This window comes from Coccinella septempunctata, chromosome 7 (assembly GCF_907165205.1).
Source record: "Coccinella septempunctata chromosome 7, icCocSept1.1, whole genome shotgun sequence".
Taxonomy (NCBI): Eukaryota; Metazoa; Arthropoda; class Insecta; order Coleoptera; family Coccinellidae; genus Coccinella; species Coccinella septempunctata.
Window position 1 is genome coordinate 18,169,327 of NC_058195.1, and position 12,721 is coordinate 18,182,047.

The 12,721-nt window shown below is 35.8% G+C and overlaps 1 protein-coding gene across 3 annotated transcripts in view; it reads left to right on the top strand.

Moving 5' to 3' along the window:
* LOC123316718 (cell adhesion molecule 2-like) overlaps positions 1 to 12,721 on the top strand; it is a 253,937-nt gene that overhangs the window by 181,566 nt on the left and 59,650 nt on the right. The gene's annotated exons all lie outside the window — the stretch shown is intronic.

Genomic DNA, 12,721 nt, shown 5'->3' on the forward strand with positions numbered 1-12,721 from the left:
ATGTATTACGATTGTGCTATAGAGTCAAGTCCTGATATTTCACATGAAAATTCCACTTGCATGAACCATATCAACCAATATGATTTTTTTTTCGTCCCAAATCTGTCCAAAAATATATAAATGGACATAGATTAATCTATGTCAATGGATAACATAAATTCGAGTTAGTCTCTGTCACTTTGATTCATGCCAAAACTTATTCAGAAGTTCGTACACAATGTGGAATGAAAAGAGCAAATTCAATTCAATTATAAAGAATTCATGATTACTTTCGTTTATGAAAAAGTGAAAAGAATTGTACTGTAGTGTTGTATCGAAAAAGTAACGTGAATGCAGTGATAGGAATTGGTTGATCATTGAGCTTCGGATTCGTCGTCTACTAAGTGAGTGAAGAATTTTCAACCGTATGACCAGTTGTGAAGTATTATAGACCATAATTACATAGCATTACTTCATTAGATGTTTAATGATTACCTTCAATCAACATCCCAGGAAAATATTCTCTTAACAAAATGAAAATATGATATTCACTAATTTACGAGTCAGTTTCCTTTTGCATTTATACTAATTAAACCTAACATGTAATGGATGCATATTTAGTAAGAGGAATATTATATAGATCCTGCTTCCTGACAGCTGTGAAATTCTATTAAACAGGAACCACTACCTCCTCCTACTTTTCGAAGGTTCAAAGTCATCTCACGACCTAATTAGCTGGATTATTAGCAGAGTGCATCCATTCAAATGGGGTTGCTTCGAGGCTGTCTTTACTCTTTGGAAATTCCCGCGATTGGTTGCTAACGCTCGGTGATTTCCCATGGCATTTCCTTCATAAAGGGCTTCATTCGGTTGTTTTCTGGAAATAGAAATCTTCTTTTGGATTATTTGCCGAGTGAATTCATGAAATGAAAGGCAAAGATGAAAAGGTGGGATTATTTCAGCGAATTCAAAACCTATTCGACCAGTTGAAATTGAAGGATTCTCAATTTTCATCTTCTTTGACACTCATAAATGCAGAGTGAAAACTTTCCTATTTTATATATATTGTTGTTTGTTCTTCAGGCCACAAACCTTACCATAGTTGATTTAAACGATGTTTTTCAGTAAGAAAGAGTGGAAAGAGTAATCATTTCAGAACCACAGAAAATAACTTCACGTTACCGAACACCAGATAGGTGTGAAAAACATGTCCCCCCTCAACTCTTCGAGACCTCTTTTCCTTTCAATAATCCTCAGGATTGCTGCCCTCAGTCACGCAGCTTGTTACATCACCCTCTCCAGTGCCCTTTCAAATGAAAACACCGTTCTTTACACGGCCTATCGCTTTACCCCCTACGCTGTGCGTGACTGCTATCAATGTAGGAAGATGCGTGCTAGGTTTTCCGCATTTCGTTATTATTTCCCAGCTCGTAGAATTTCACCTGTCTTCGGGCGCAGTAAGGGGCTTTAATGCGAATTTTTGTCTGAAAATTGAATATCCAATGAAGCTTCAGACACATATAATCTCAAAAATTTCACATCTAACGATAATTCATCAAGTTATAATATATCCTGAATGTAGTTTTCGTCGAAGATAAATTCGTCTGTGGAAGATTCATCTTTACCAGTGGCATCAATAGCTGATACAATACTGTCTCGTCTAGAAATTAGGATGACATCTTCCCGTTCCTATTCGAATTTCCTGAAGATGTCTGGGTTAGTATTAGGATGATTCATCACTACCTGTCAGCAATATATCCCGAAAATTGATTTCATAAACACCATTTTTCACGTAGAATGAATGGCAGGGTGTTGGTTCAGATGTTGAATCGAATAAATTCTGTCAGGGTTGTTTCTACAACCCCCACATAAATTCTTTTGAATTTATGGAAAACCACGGATTGTTCAATATTTGAAAGATGGCAAGAGTAATTCAAAAAAGTTGTGAACCACCTCAAGTACTCCAGTACGTGGATGTTTTCTGAATGCAACAGATGGAATAGTAGAGATTCTTATGTTGTTACGTTGCTAAGCTCAGGGTCTTAATAAAAAATCCTCGAGGCTCATGTTCACGAGCCGCCATCTTGGATTTTAGGTACAAAATTTGTTTTTTGATAATAACTCGAAAACGGTGGTTTTCATGACAAAAGAAGTTCGATGCAGAGTTAAAGAGGACAAAATTTCCAACAGTTTTTGTTGAAACAAAATTATTTTAGCACACATATGTTAGGAGTTACAGATCCGTGTTGCAGCATCGTTTGAAAGAAAGATACGGAAACAGCATTTAGGTACAAAATTTGTTTTTTGATAATAACTCGAAAACGGTGGCTTTCATGACAAAAGAAGTTAGATGGAGAGTTAAAGAGGACAAAATTTCCTACAGTTTTTGTTGAAAAAAATTATTTTAGCACACATATGTTAGGAGTTACAGATCCGTGTTGTAGCATCATTTGAAAGAAAGATAAGGAAACTGCATTTAGGTACAATATTTGTTTTTTTGATAATAACTCGAAAACGGTGGCTTTCATGACAAAAGAAGTTAGATGCAGAGTTGAAAAGGACAACATTTCTTACATTTTTTGTTGAAAAACATTTTTTTGGCACACATATCATTTGAAAGAAAGATACGGAAACTGCATTATGGTTGAGTTTTATTTCATTATTCTCATTATATATACCTAATCATATTTTTACATTATTATAAAAAAACTGAAAGGCAGGTTATTTTCAATACATGATTCTGAATGACATTGAAAAAAGAGTTTTTTGTTACACTAGGAGGAGATTTAAAAGATTTCATGCCACCTCTGGTATATCAGGAAACCAGCCTTATTTTTATGTTAACAATTTCTGGATTGTTACTAATCTACTTTTATGTCTGCTTGCTGAGGTCATGACTATAGATTTTCTTACCTTCCTGCTATGACATGAACTTATATCACCAGTATAATAAAAAATATCACCAGTCAAGTAATAACGATTCATCTTTTCAGAGTGTATAATTTGAGAGCCGCTTCAAATATGATTCGGAGTAAAATACATTATCCTCTCGACATAAAAAACTGTTCCATAAATCATCAATACTTGCATTTTTATTGGAACAACCTCTACTTCATACATCACTTCAAAAAACGTTTTAGGAATAATTTATTATCGTTTGTTGCAAACATTCGACAACAAACAATATTTATACGTCAACGATAATTGTTTGAACACTGTGACATCATATTTCGCCGATAAAGCAAAGCTTCAATTATATTCTTCAAATTGCATGATGATTATTTTGTCTGCGCTTGTACTTCTGACGTGTACAAATAATAATGTTGTTAACAACGTTCGAACCGACTCCCTTTGATGTAGGCTACAATCATGAAACTAATTTTCACAACTAATTGAAGCAGTGTACAACACTTTTAGAGCTAGAGGAGGAAGGTATGCACTAGGAAGCCTCGTTAAATTGATGTTGGAAGAACAGACTCTTGATTGTGATGTGCAGAGGCTCGGATCTCAGTTACGATGATTACATATTTGATAATAGCTGATCTATCAATATGTGAACAATATCACCTAGAGTACGCCCTTGTCGCCTCTGGAAAATTCGAAAGTGAGACTGTGTAGACATCGAACTAACAGTTGAACAAATTTTGTGAAAAATATTATACCAATTTTATTTGTGAGTTTTTGAACTTGTTTTCAATTTTTACTACTAGATCGATTTAAAATACTTAGCATTGCAAATCAGCAGAGATGTGAAGTGACATAGGTCATAATTTATGAATCTTAGTAAATATATCAGGATTTCAACCTTTGAACGTGCAAAAAAATATTCAAAAATTTTCAAACCTGAGCATGACAAAACTTGCGACTTCGTTATTGAATAGTACTAATATTCTGAAGAGAAGACCACTGTTTTATTACATATATGTAATGGATAACCTCTGAAACGAAGAAACCGTTCTCAAAAATTCTTTCATCGTTAAAGAAATGCATTGATCTGGAGTGACATGAACCATATTTTATCATAGTAAAGATATGACTTCCATCTGAAATAAAAATAATGACATTTCCATGAGTAAGACAAAAAACAACTAATTTCCAATCTTTGAAGCCCAATGTTGTCAGAACTATGCAACATGTTAGAGTACAATTTTACGTCCTACGAATCATGCAGACGTAGTTTATTCTCAGCTTTCCTCCAAGATGTTCTGTCATCTGGAAAGGAAATGCAAGTCTCGAGTTTACAAACACAATCACTAGCAAGCACAAAAGGCTCGGAATATTTCACTTTTCTCCCGACATATCAAGAAGACGAATTCAGGAGCAATGCCCCAAAATAATAGATTTCTCGTTATATTCGGAAACAGCGACCTTAGCAGTGACGGAAAACGTTGCAATTTTGTATTTTCATCTTGCTGTATATCCTCTCCTAGCCCACAGTCATATACAAAACTATTCAATCCCTGCATCTCCGCTAAAAGTTTCCGGAAAGTTATGAACGCCAAAAACATATGAAAGTTACGGAAACGGCTAAGATGGTAAGTCGAAGTAAGGTTGAAATAGACGAATCCAGGTATTTTTATATCTCATCTAGGGGCGATTCCGGGGCAGTGAGTCCAGGAATCCGGAAATATATAAATCACATGTCGCTATATGGAATATTGCTGGGAGGTTTCATGTATGTAGTAGCTGGAATTTCGTACTTTGGATCTGGAGTTTATGTCATTCATTAATTCAAAGATGATTCGATTCCTTTTTCTTTCGTACGTTGTATACAGGGTGTTTCACGAATGATTGTACAGGCTTACAGGGCAGGTGCAGGACATTTTGGTGAGTCTGAATCAGTGTTCGAAAAATGTCCTAACTATATATTCGTTCACAGGCGCGTACCCAGGGGGGGGGCTATTGGGGCTCTAGCTCCCCCCCCCCCCAAGGCTTTTGCAAGAGGTCCCTCGTTATCATTCGACACATAGAACTTTCAAGTATTTTTCGAGTAAAATAAGAAACGGCCAATAACATTATTATATGAAGCATAGAACTCTAAAAAAGATGAAGCTACAAGTACAGCCATCGAGCCATCTATTGAATGTCAAGGTAGTTCGCAAGAATTTTGTTCGTGCTGTCGTCTATTGCTTCTTTCGGGATGGGTGGTGGAAAATTCTCTACAGCCATCGGGGTGAATGAATTGGCATCCAAATATTCCTCACTTATCAAAAAAGTTTTTTCGCTGCATTGCATTATTCCAGCCAGCAATGTAAAATAATCTTTCCGACAGTGAAATAGAGCAAGGAATATCTTGTAAGATTAATGAACAAGACATTGACAAGGGTCTTCACTCCAGTGAATCAAGAAGATGGAAAAAAGTGGATAACTTCAACACCGAATGATCCCGAATCATGTCCTTCATCAGCACTCGATAAATGTTGCGAAGATTTTTCCAAAATTTGTACATATAACTTCAAATAGTTTGTTTACTTCTTGTAACATCAGCTGAAGAAGCAGAGCGCAGTTTTTCTTTCAGTCCCGTTCTCTAGCGCTTTTTGCTCAAAATCGAATAAGAAAGAGGCGATCGCGAATGTTTTTATGCTCGGTAGTCAGTCCGCTAGGCATTTTCCTGGAGGCCAGAGTTAGTGGGTCTATTTATCTTTTTTTCAAAAAATATTGAGACATTTTGATAAATAATGAAAAAAATTTATTTCGGCGTTAATGGGTTCCTTAACCCATTAGCCAGTTCTTAAGTCTCCTTAGACTTAAGAACTGGGCAGAAGCACTATGGCAGGAAACTGCTCGAATGGATTAGGTCTAATGCACATAAATAACGAGAGTGTCACAGAAATAGTTGTGACCAGATTTGCTAATGCTGGCCCAAGGCTTTTATTTAATAACTAAAAACTAGTGAAGTTTTTAATATTCGTTGTTTTCTTTTTATAGATTTATATTTACAAGAAATTAATGTTTTATTTTATTCAATAACGAAAAATTAGTCAATTCTCACATAATTTAATATCAATTAAATTTTTAATATTCTTTTTTTTTGTTCTTCATAATTTTTTTTAGGTATGAGAAATAAATGTTGTTACATTTTCCTTTTTTAGTGGATGATAGCTTTGAAAAGAGACTTGAAACTCAACTTATGAATGTCTTGTGTAATGGTCTTGAGATATACTTAAGACTGCAAAACCAAAATAGAAATTAGTATTTTTATTTTTGCTTGATATTTTTCAATACTGGGGCTCACAATAAAGTGTAACGAAGAAAGTTTTTTGATCTCGAACGAACGAAATATGTCATGGTATGGATGGTGATGGTAATAGAGAACCTTTGTTGAGCTAGGAGTTGGAATTTTATTGCTAATTCTTGATGTTGAATCTTTGCAACAACATCATGTATATTCTTTTATCCGGTACCCGTGATCTCCTAACATCCCCTGGTGATGTGCTGTATGGTTTCGTGTGTCGGCACAGCTATCGTCCTGATCGTCCTGATCATCTTTGGTGATATATTTCATATAGTTAGTTCCCTGTCGTATGGCAAAGATGAATCCCTCTGTCTCTGGGAATAACTTTCCGGAAGTCAACGTACGTCAAAGATATGTGGACGTAATCATGGTTGGCCCCGTTCTGGTGGCTTCTATACATAATGACAGCTATATTGTCCGCCTCTGAAGTGTCATTGGCGATATATTTCATATAGTTCCTTGTTGGAATCAATGGGTATTGGATGGCAATGATGAATCCCTCTGTTATGTTAATCTGACACGCTCGAGTAAATCCCGAATTACCCTCTTGGGCTCCCCAACTATATATGTTCTATAAAATCCGATTTCTAAATTTCGAATTAATAACTCAAAATGTCACATGGCCTTCCAATTTCCTTTATCCACCGAAGATAACTTCTTAGTCTATCTATCCTCCAATTCCTCCGGAGAACCCTAGCACGCAACGATCAACCCCCGATGCATTTAAACCCCATGCCACCCCAATAATACACAATTATCTAGACTCAGAACTAGGCGTATTCACTCGGACTGCATGTCTGGATCCAAATTGGGGCAATCAGGCTCGAGCACAGCCTGAAATACGTAGTTTGAACTTGCCCCAATTGACGACCCCCCGTTTGCCTACGACCCCGGCGAAAGCGACCGTAGCGATGAGGGATATTTCCACGTCCAAACTGCGAAAGTTCATCTGATACAATTATTATTGTTCTGGTATTAACGGAAATTACGGCAGGAATAATAGAAATGTTGGGGATTATACGTTTCGGAGAAAAACACGGGTGAAATTATAGGTTCTGCAGTATTAACTGGGAGAAGTGGTAATGTTCTGACGGGAATTGTTCGAAACTCGTATATTCAGTTCAGCGTACGTTTTATTGGGGGTGCTTTATCGTCGTTGGATTAGAAGGCGAGTTGAAAAGTTTCAATTCGTGCTGGCCGATGTCCAATCTATGATCACGGGATTTATTATACTCTTGTGACGACTCGATGGTTCTCTGTCATGATCATAGGTATATACATGTATGTATGCCTCACACCCCACGCAGTCATGATGTACACTAAATGGCACATTCCAACGGTTCAAATGGGACCCTTCTGATGGCCCCACTCCACCTACCTGCCGAGTACTACCCAATTGAAAAACGTCAGGTTCCCGTGGACCACGTTGTATGTTACGGTTAAAGATAGGTGTGAACAGAAACTTAAGATTAGCCGGCTAAACTTAGGTTTAGCGTCGGGTATTTGCTAATGTTAGTTTCTTCTATCTTTAGCCGGCTAAACTTAAGTGTAACCACAGCCCATCGGCTAAAACTGTAGAAACTAATAGATAAGAAGTGCAGTATTGCTGGCTTGGCAGTCAAGGCTTGAGGGGAGCAAATTTTTGGCAATTGAAAAAATGGAAAGAAACAGTAATATAATTAATTCCTGAATGCAATGCCTTTCTTGTATGAATTTTACATATTTTTAATAGCAGAAAACATTATGTGAAGAGCATTCTTATTAGCGCATGTAAAAATCTAAACGCCTGATGACAAAATTCGAGAAGAATATGCTATTTTGAGTGTAAGGGGAAACTTTCATCTTGTTATTATTCATAGTTTGCGAGGGAAATAAATGACCAAAACGAAAGAATGAAGACAAGAATGATGTCGTGAATTTCTTCATCAAATTTTGGAGTGATATAAGTAGCAGTGTGCAATCTTGTTTGTAGCTAACCGGACTATTTGGCCTACAATCTTTACGATGACTGCATTTGAATTCTCCGGGATGATTCATGAAGGGTTGCGACAGGCCTTATTTTGGAATCCGTACGTTCAATGACTTGGGAAGAAATTTTTAACGAAATCAGCTAGAAAAAAGTGTTTTCCACTATTTTCATGTTCATAGTTCATTTTAGTTTTTTTTTTGCAACAGTATCAAGATTGGAAAAAAATCGCAACATTGCGTGGAAAATTTTTCCATAAACCCAATTATTGAATGGTAGGGAAAATATACTTTTGTTCGTAGAAAAATACTGTAGTCTAATATCTGACATTTAGTTTCCTTGGCTATCCACGTTCATATAGTCGTGTGGAAAACTGTACATCTAACTTCTGTATGTGAATTGATTTTACAAGACTTCAGGCTCTATTTGAAGAGCATTTATCTCGTAAACAAATGAAAACTCATTAAATGTTATATTGAAAACCTCTGGGAGTTATGTCACTAAACCTCAATACAATAATATTCCATTCAATGCTATTTTGCATAATTCAATTCTAAAAATTGAAACAAAAACGTGGCCGCTTGCGTTCGTCTTCTCCTCGACCATTCAAAAGACACCCCTCCGCGTGTCCACCGAATATATTTCTAGCCGTTCCGTTTTGGGTAATGTGCAGATTAGCCGGCTAAAGATGAAATTCCCTGACGCAGAAGAATATTTTATCGAACTTTAGCCGGTCCCCGAATATAAACCTAGGTTTAGCCGACTAATCTTAAGTTTATGCTCACACCTATCTTTAGCCGTAACATATACACCATAAAAGACCATTAGGAGATTATTATGGGTTAGCCACTATCTCACACCAGATGATAAAAATAATTAGGTATCACCTCTTGGACAACCACCGATTTAGCAGTTCTACAGAGAAAACTATGAACAATGCTGGAACATCATAAAATCGCCCTGAAGTGAAGGCTCAATATTACGAACAGAGCCGCCAGACATCTTGGAGGTTGACGAATTCTTAATTTGTCAAAATGTCAAACCATATGTCTCAGAAGGTTGAAAAACTATTTCCTGAACACGGCTGTTTCATCAGAACCTCATCGAGTAGTTTTTGATGCTGATAGTTCTTCTGCGTTAAAACTCCAATAGGATCACTTAGAAATCTTCGAAAACTCCGCAGAAAGCAAAATGCAGAAACTGATGGTATGGAAGACACCAGAAAGAGGTCAACCATAATCACGTCGACATGTCTGCGTCGAAGTATACTGTTAACTTAGTTAATCTCAACTCATGTAAAAATGAGGTGAAATAGGGTAGCAATAATAACAATCTCAACACAAGTATGTACGTCAAAGAAGTGTCTCAATTTTCCACTCTGCTTTCACCTCAAATCGCACGATACAACAATTTTTCCAAGTGATCTCATGAAATCATATCTATTATACCAATATTAACACGCGTTCTATGCTACGGGAAAAAAAACAGCCAAATTCCTAGCAGGTATTGACAATCAAGATATTGGTTAGTTTGTTTTTATCTTTGACGTTCAATGAATTATTTCAAAGTCTTAAGTACAAATTTTGAGAAGAATTTTATAGTCGGCGAAAGTTTATGAATATTAGGTAAATTTGTCGAAAATGTATTCGTTCTTTTTCAGATGAATCAACGAAAAGAGATCAAACCAAATAAAATGCATAAAAACTATTCACCAAATTTCATCATTTGTGAGATAATAAGTGCCGAAAAGAAATTGTCCCTAGGTACTCAGTGAACTCAAAAGTGACATAATAGCAAGTTCGATTTTCGATTTATATTATTGTTTCAATATTGAAATATATATATGAATATGTAATATGTGTAGGTGTACACATCATACTCAACTCACCTCCTGAATTTCCCCTCTTGTAAATCTACTCAATAATCAATAAAAAATATTTTTGATTCAACATTTAATAGAATAGTACATGATAATTATATTATATAATTATTAAGTTCGAAAAATACACTCCGTCGCCTCTCCCTGCTACTATTCTTCTTTTTATAGAGTTTAGTGGGAAAGATTCGATTAAAAGAACGATAGGAGTAGAGAGAGGCGATGGAGTGTATTATTCGAACTTAGGCATAGAAGTATCGAGTGCTCATTGAAGGAGTATGCTTCATTAGAAGCAATACAATATTCAATTTGGCAATAAGAATATTCAGAAGATGAGAAACTGGTAGATATTGGTAATTAGAGTTGAATTTTATAGATATGTTAAGTGTTATATGTCTATTTAGATGTTTCACTACTTCATTGCTGAAAAAAACATCATAAATTGAACTAGAATTATTACCTTAACTCAAATTCAAGTTTATTTCACCAAAAAATTCAGAATAAAAGATTTATAATAAACACTGCCAATTAAACCTATGGTTTGCACCTGACAGTGACAATCAATTACATTACAAATGATAATATTTAGGTACAATTTTTCACACATATATACGTGAACCTGTTCGCCTATAAGTCATATGTTAGCTCAAAAATAAAACTCAAAATTCGACTCAACCTAAGAAAACCCCCGTGCAAATCTCCAACCGATTTAACAATTATCTATTTACTTCCATTTATTTTTCCTCTTATTTATTTTCTCTCTTCATTTTCATTTTTTTTTTATTTTTTTTAATAACATTATTTATTTTATTGACTGAGATCAACTGCCAATTGAATTTCAAAAGAATAAGAAACTTATCGAGATATACAATGCATATGCAGATAATATACTACAGGAAACAACCTAATAAAATGTTTTCATACAGTTCATAAAACCATGTATCAGAAAAAGACAGAGCTAATCTGGAATTTTTATTCTTAACATTTCTGCACATGCGCAGAAGTCGATTTCTGCCATGGAAATGCTGCCGCATTATCGTTATAGAAAGAGATATATGGATGAAACTAATCAGACAGACTCGGTTAGTCGGACTTACTGAACCATGGTCGACTATTACAGTTTTTTTCATGCATAACTTTCAACCCCTTTCAACCCCAATCGCTTTGATTATTGCATCCAGAACGATGGTCATTTTGAACATTTAATTTAACTAATCTTGTAATGCACAATGATTCTCCGGGTGTTACTTCAATGCTGAAATAAATTTCCAATGTCACTCCATTTTTTTTCTCCATTAAAGGGTTCGTTGGGGTAGAAAGTTGTGAATGAACCTCGGAATGAACAAAACTGTAATGGTCACATACTTAAAACCTCTTTGAACTAGCTAATTTTTCAAAAAACAAAAATTTTTTCTTGAAAATTTCTGCACGCCCGTGAAGAAAAAAAAAATTCCACATGACCCACTTTCCCTATTCAAAAAATTCAGAGGGTTGATGGGGATGGCACAGAGGGTACAACGAAAATCCTTCTAAAATGCATAAAAATTTGGTAAAAGTGAAACAAAAATTGACCTGTTTCAGGATTTTGTTGCCAAATATTTTTCTTCTGAGAAAATGAATTTTTTCCATAATTTTGACGCGCAATCTATATTGTTATACTTATCAATGAAACAGTAGATACAGGTAATTTAGAGGCATTTCGAACCTTTTTCACAGTTTTACATCCAACTCACATGTGGGTAAATGATACCATCACATCAAAAACTTTCAGGGAAGAATTCTGCTGACGAGTCAATAAACAACCTAATAGACACCTCGGAATGAACTTTCCTCAAACCCAATCGAGATAAATCTCCAATTTCTGTCTCCAACTTTTCCTCCCACAGCCCATCCTTCCAAAAAGGCCTATCCGTCCTTGAAACTCCGGACAAAGAAGCTAATTTCACCCTCGTAATCATAGACCGTAGTGCCGGACCCATCGGCGTCCTCTTCCTGGCCACCCGGAACAGACGAAGATAATTACATAACTGAGGTATGAGGACGCCCTCCGTAATTCAATTTTATTAAAAAGCGGCTCTGAGACGATCCCTCGGCTAGTCCCTATAGCCGAAAAAGGTCGGGCGAGTCCACAAGCTAAGGAATTCAAGTTAGGAATAATAGAACTGGTGTTTTCTTCCAGGGTCTTTGGAAGGGGGTGACATTGTTAAGGGTTTGGAATGTATCGTATATTTTCATCATTCATATCAGCTATCCCAAGTATTCGGTTTGAACTGCGTGAGGAAAGATGAACGTATCATATTCGAAAATACAATATTGTTCTCTTTAAAAAAATATGAATCCTCTGGTAGAAGCATGAAGGTCGTGACTCATTTCGTTATATGTTTATTCAAATCAATGAGTTTGGCTACCAGTCGTATATACAGGGTGTTTTCAAAGGTGAGGCTTTTTTCTTGACAGAAAGTAAAAGTGATCAAAATAATTCATTTCACCAGCAATTGCCTATATAAAATATTCAAGATGAATATTTGAATAAATATCAAGTAAGAGGCTGAGAAAGGTAACTCTGGCATCGAAAAAATTAAACAAAAAACATATGGCTGGACCGACATATGGTATATGTACAATGGTTCAGTACATCCTAGTCTATCTGATTAATCAGGTCTTT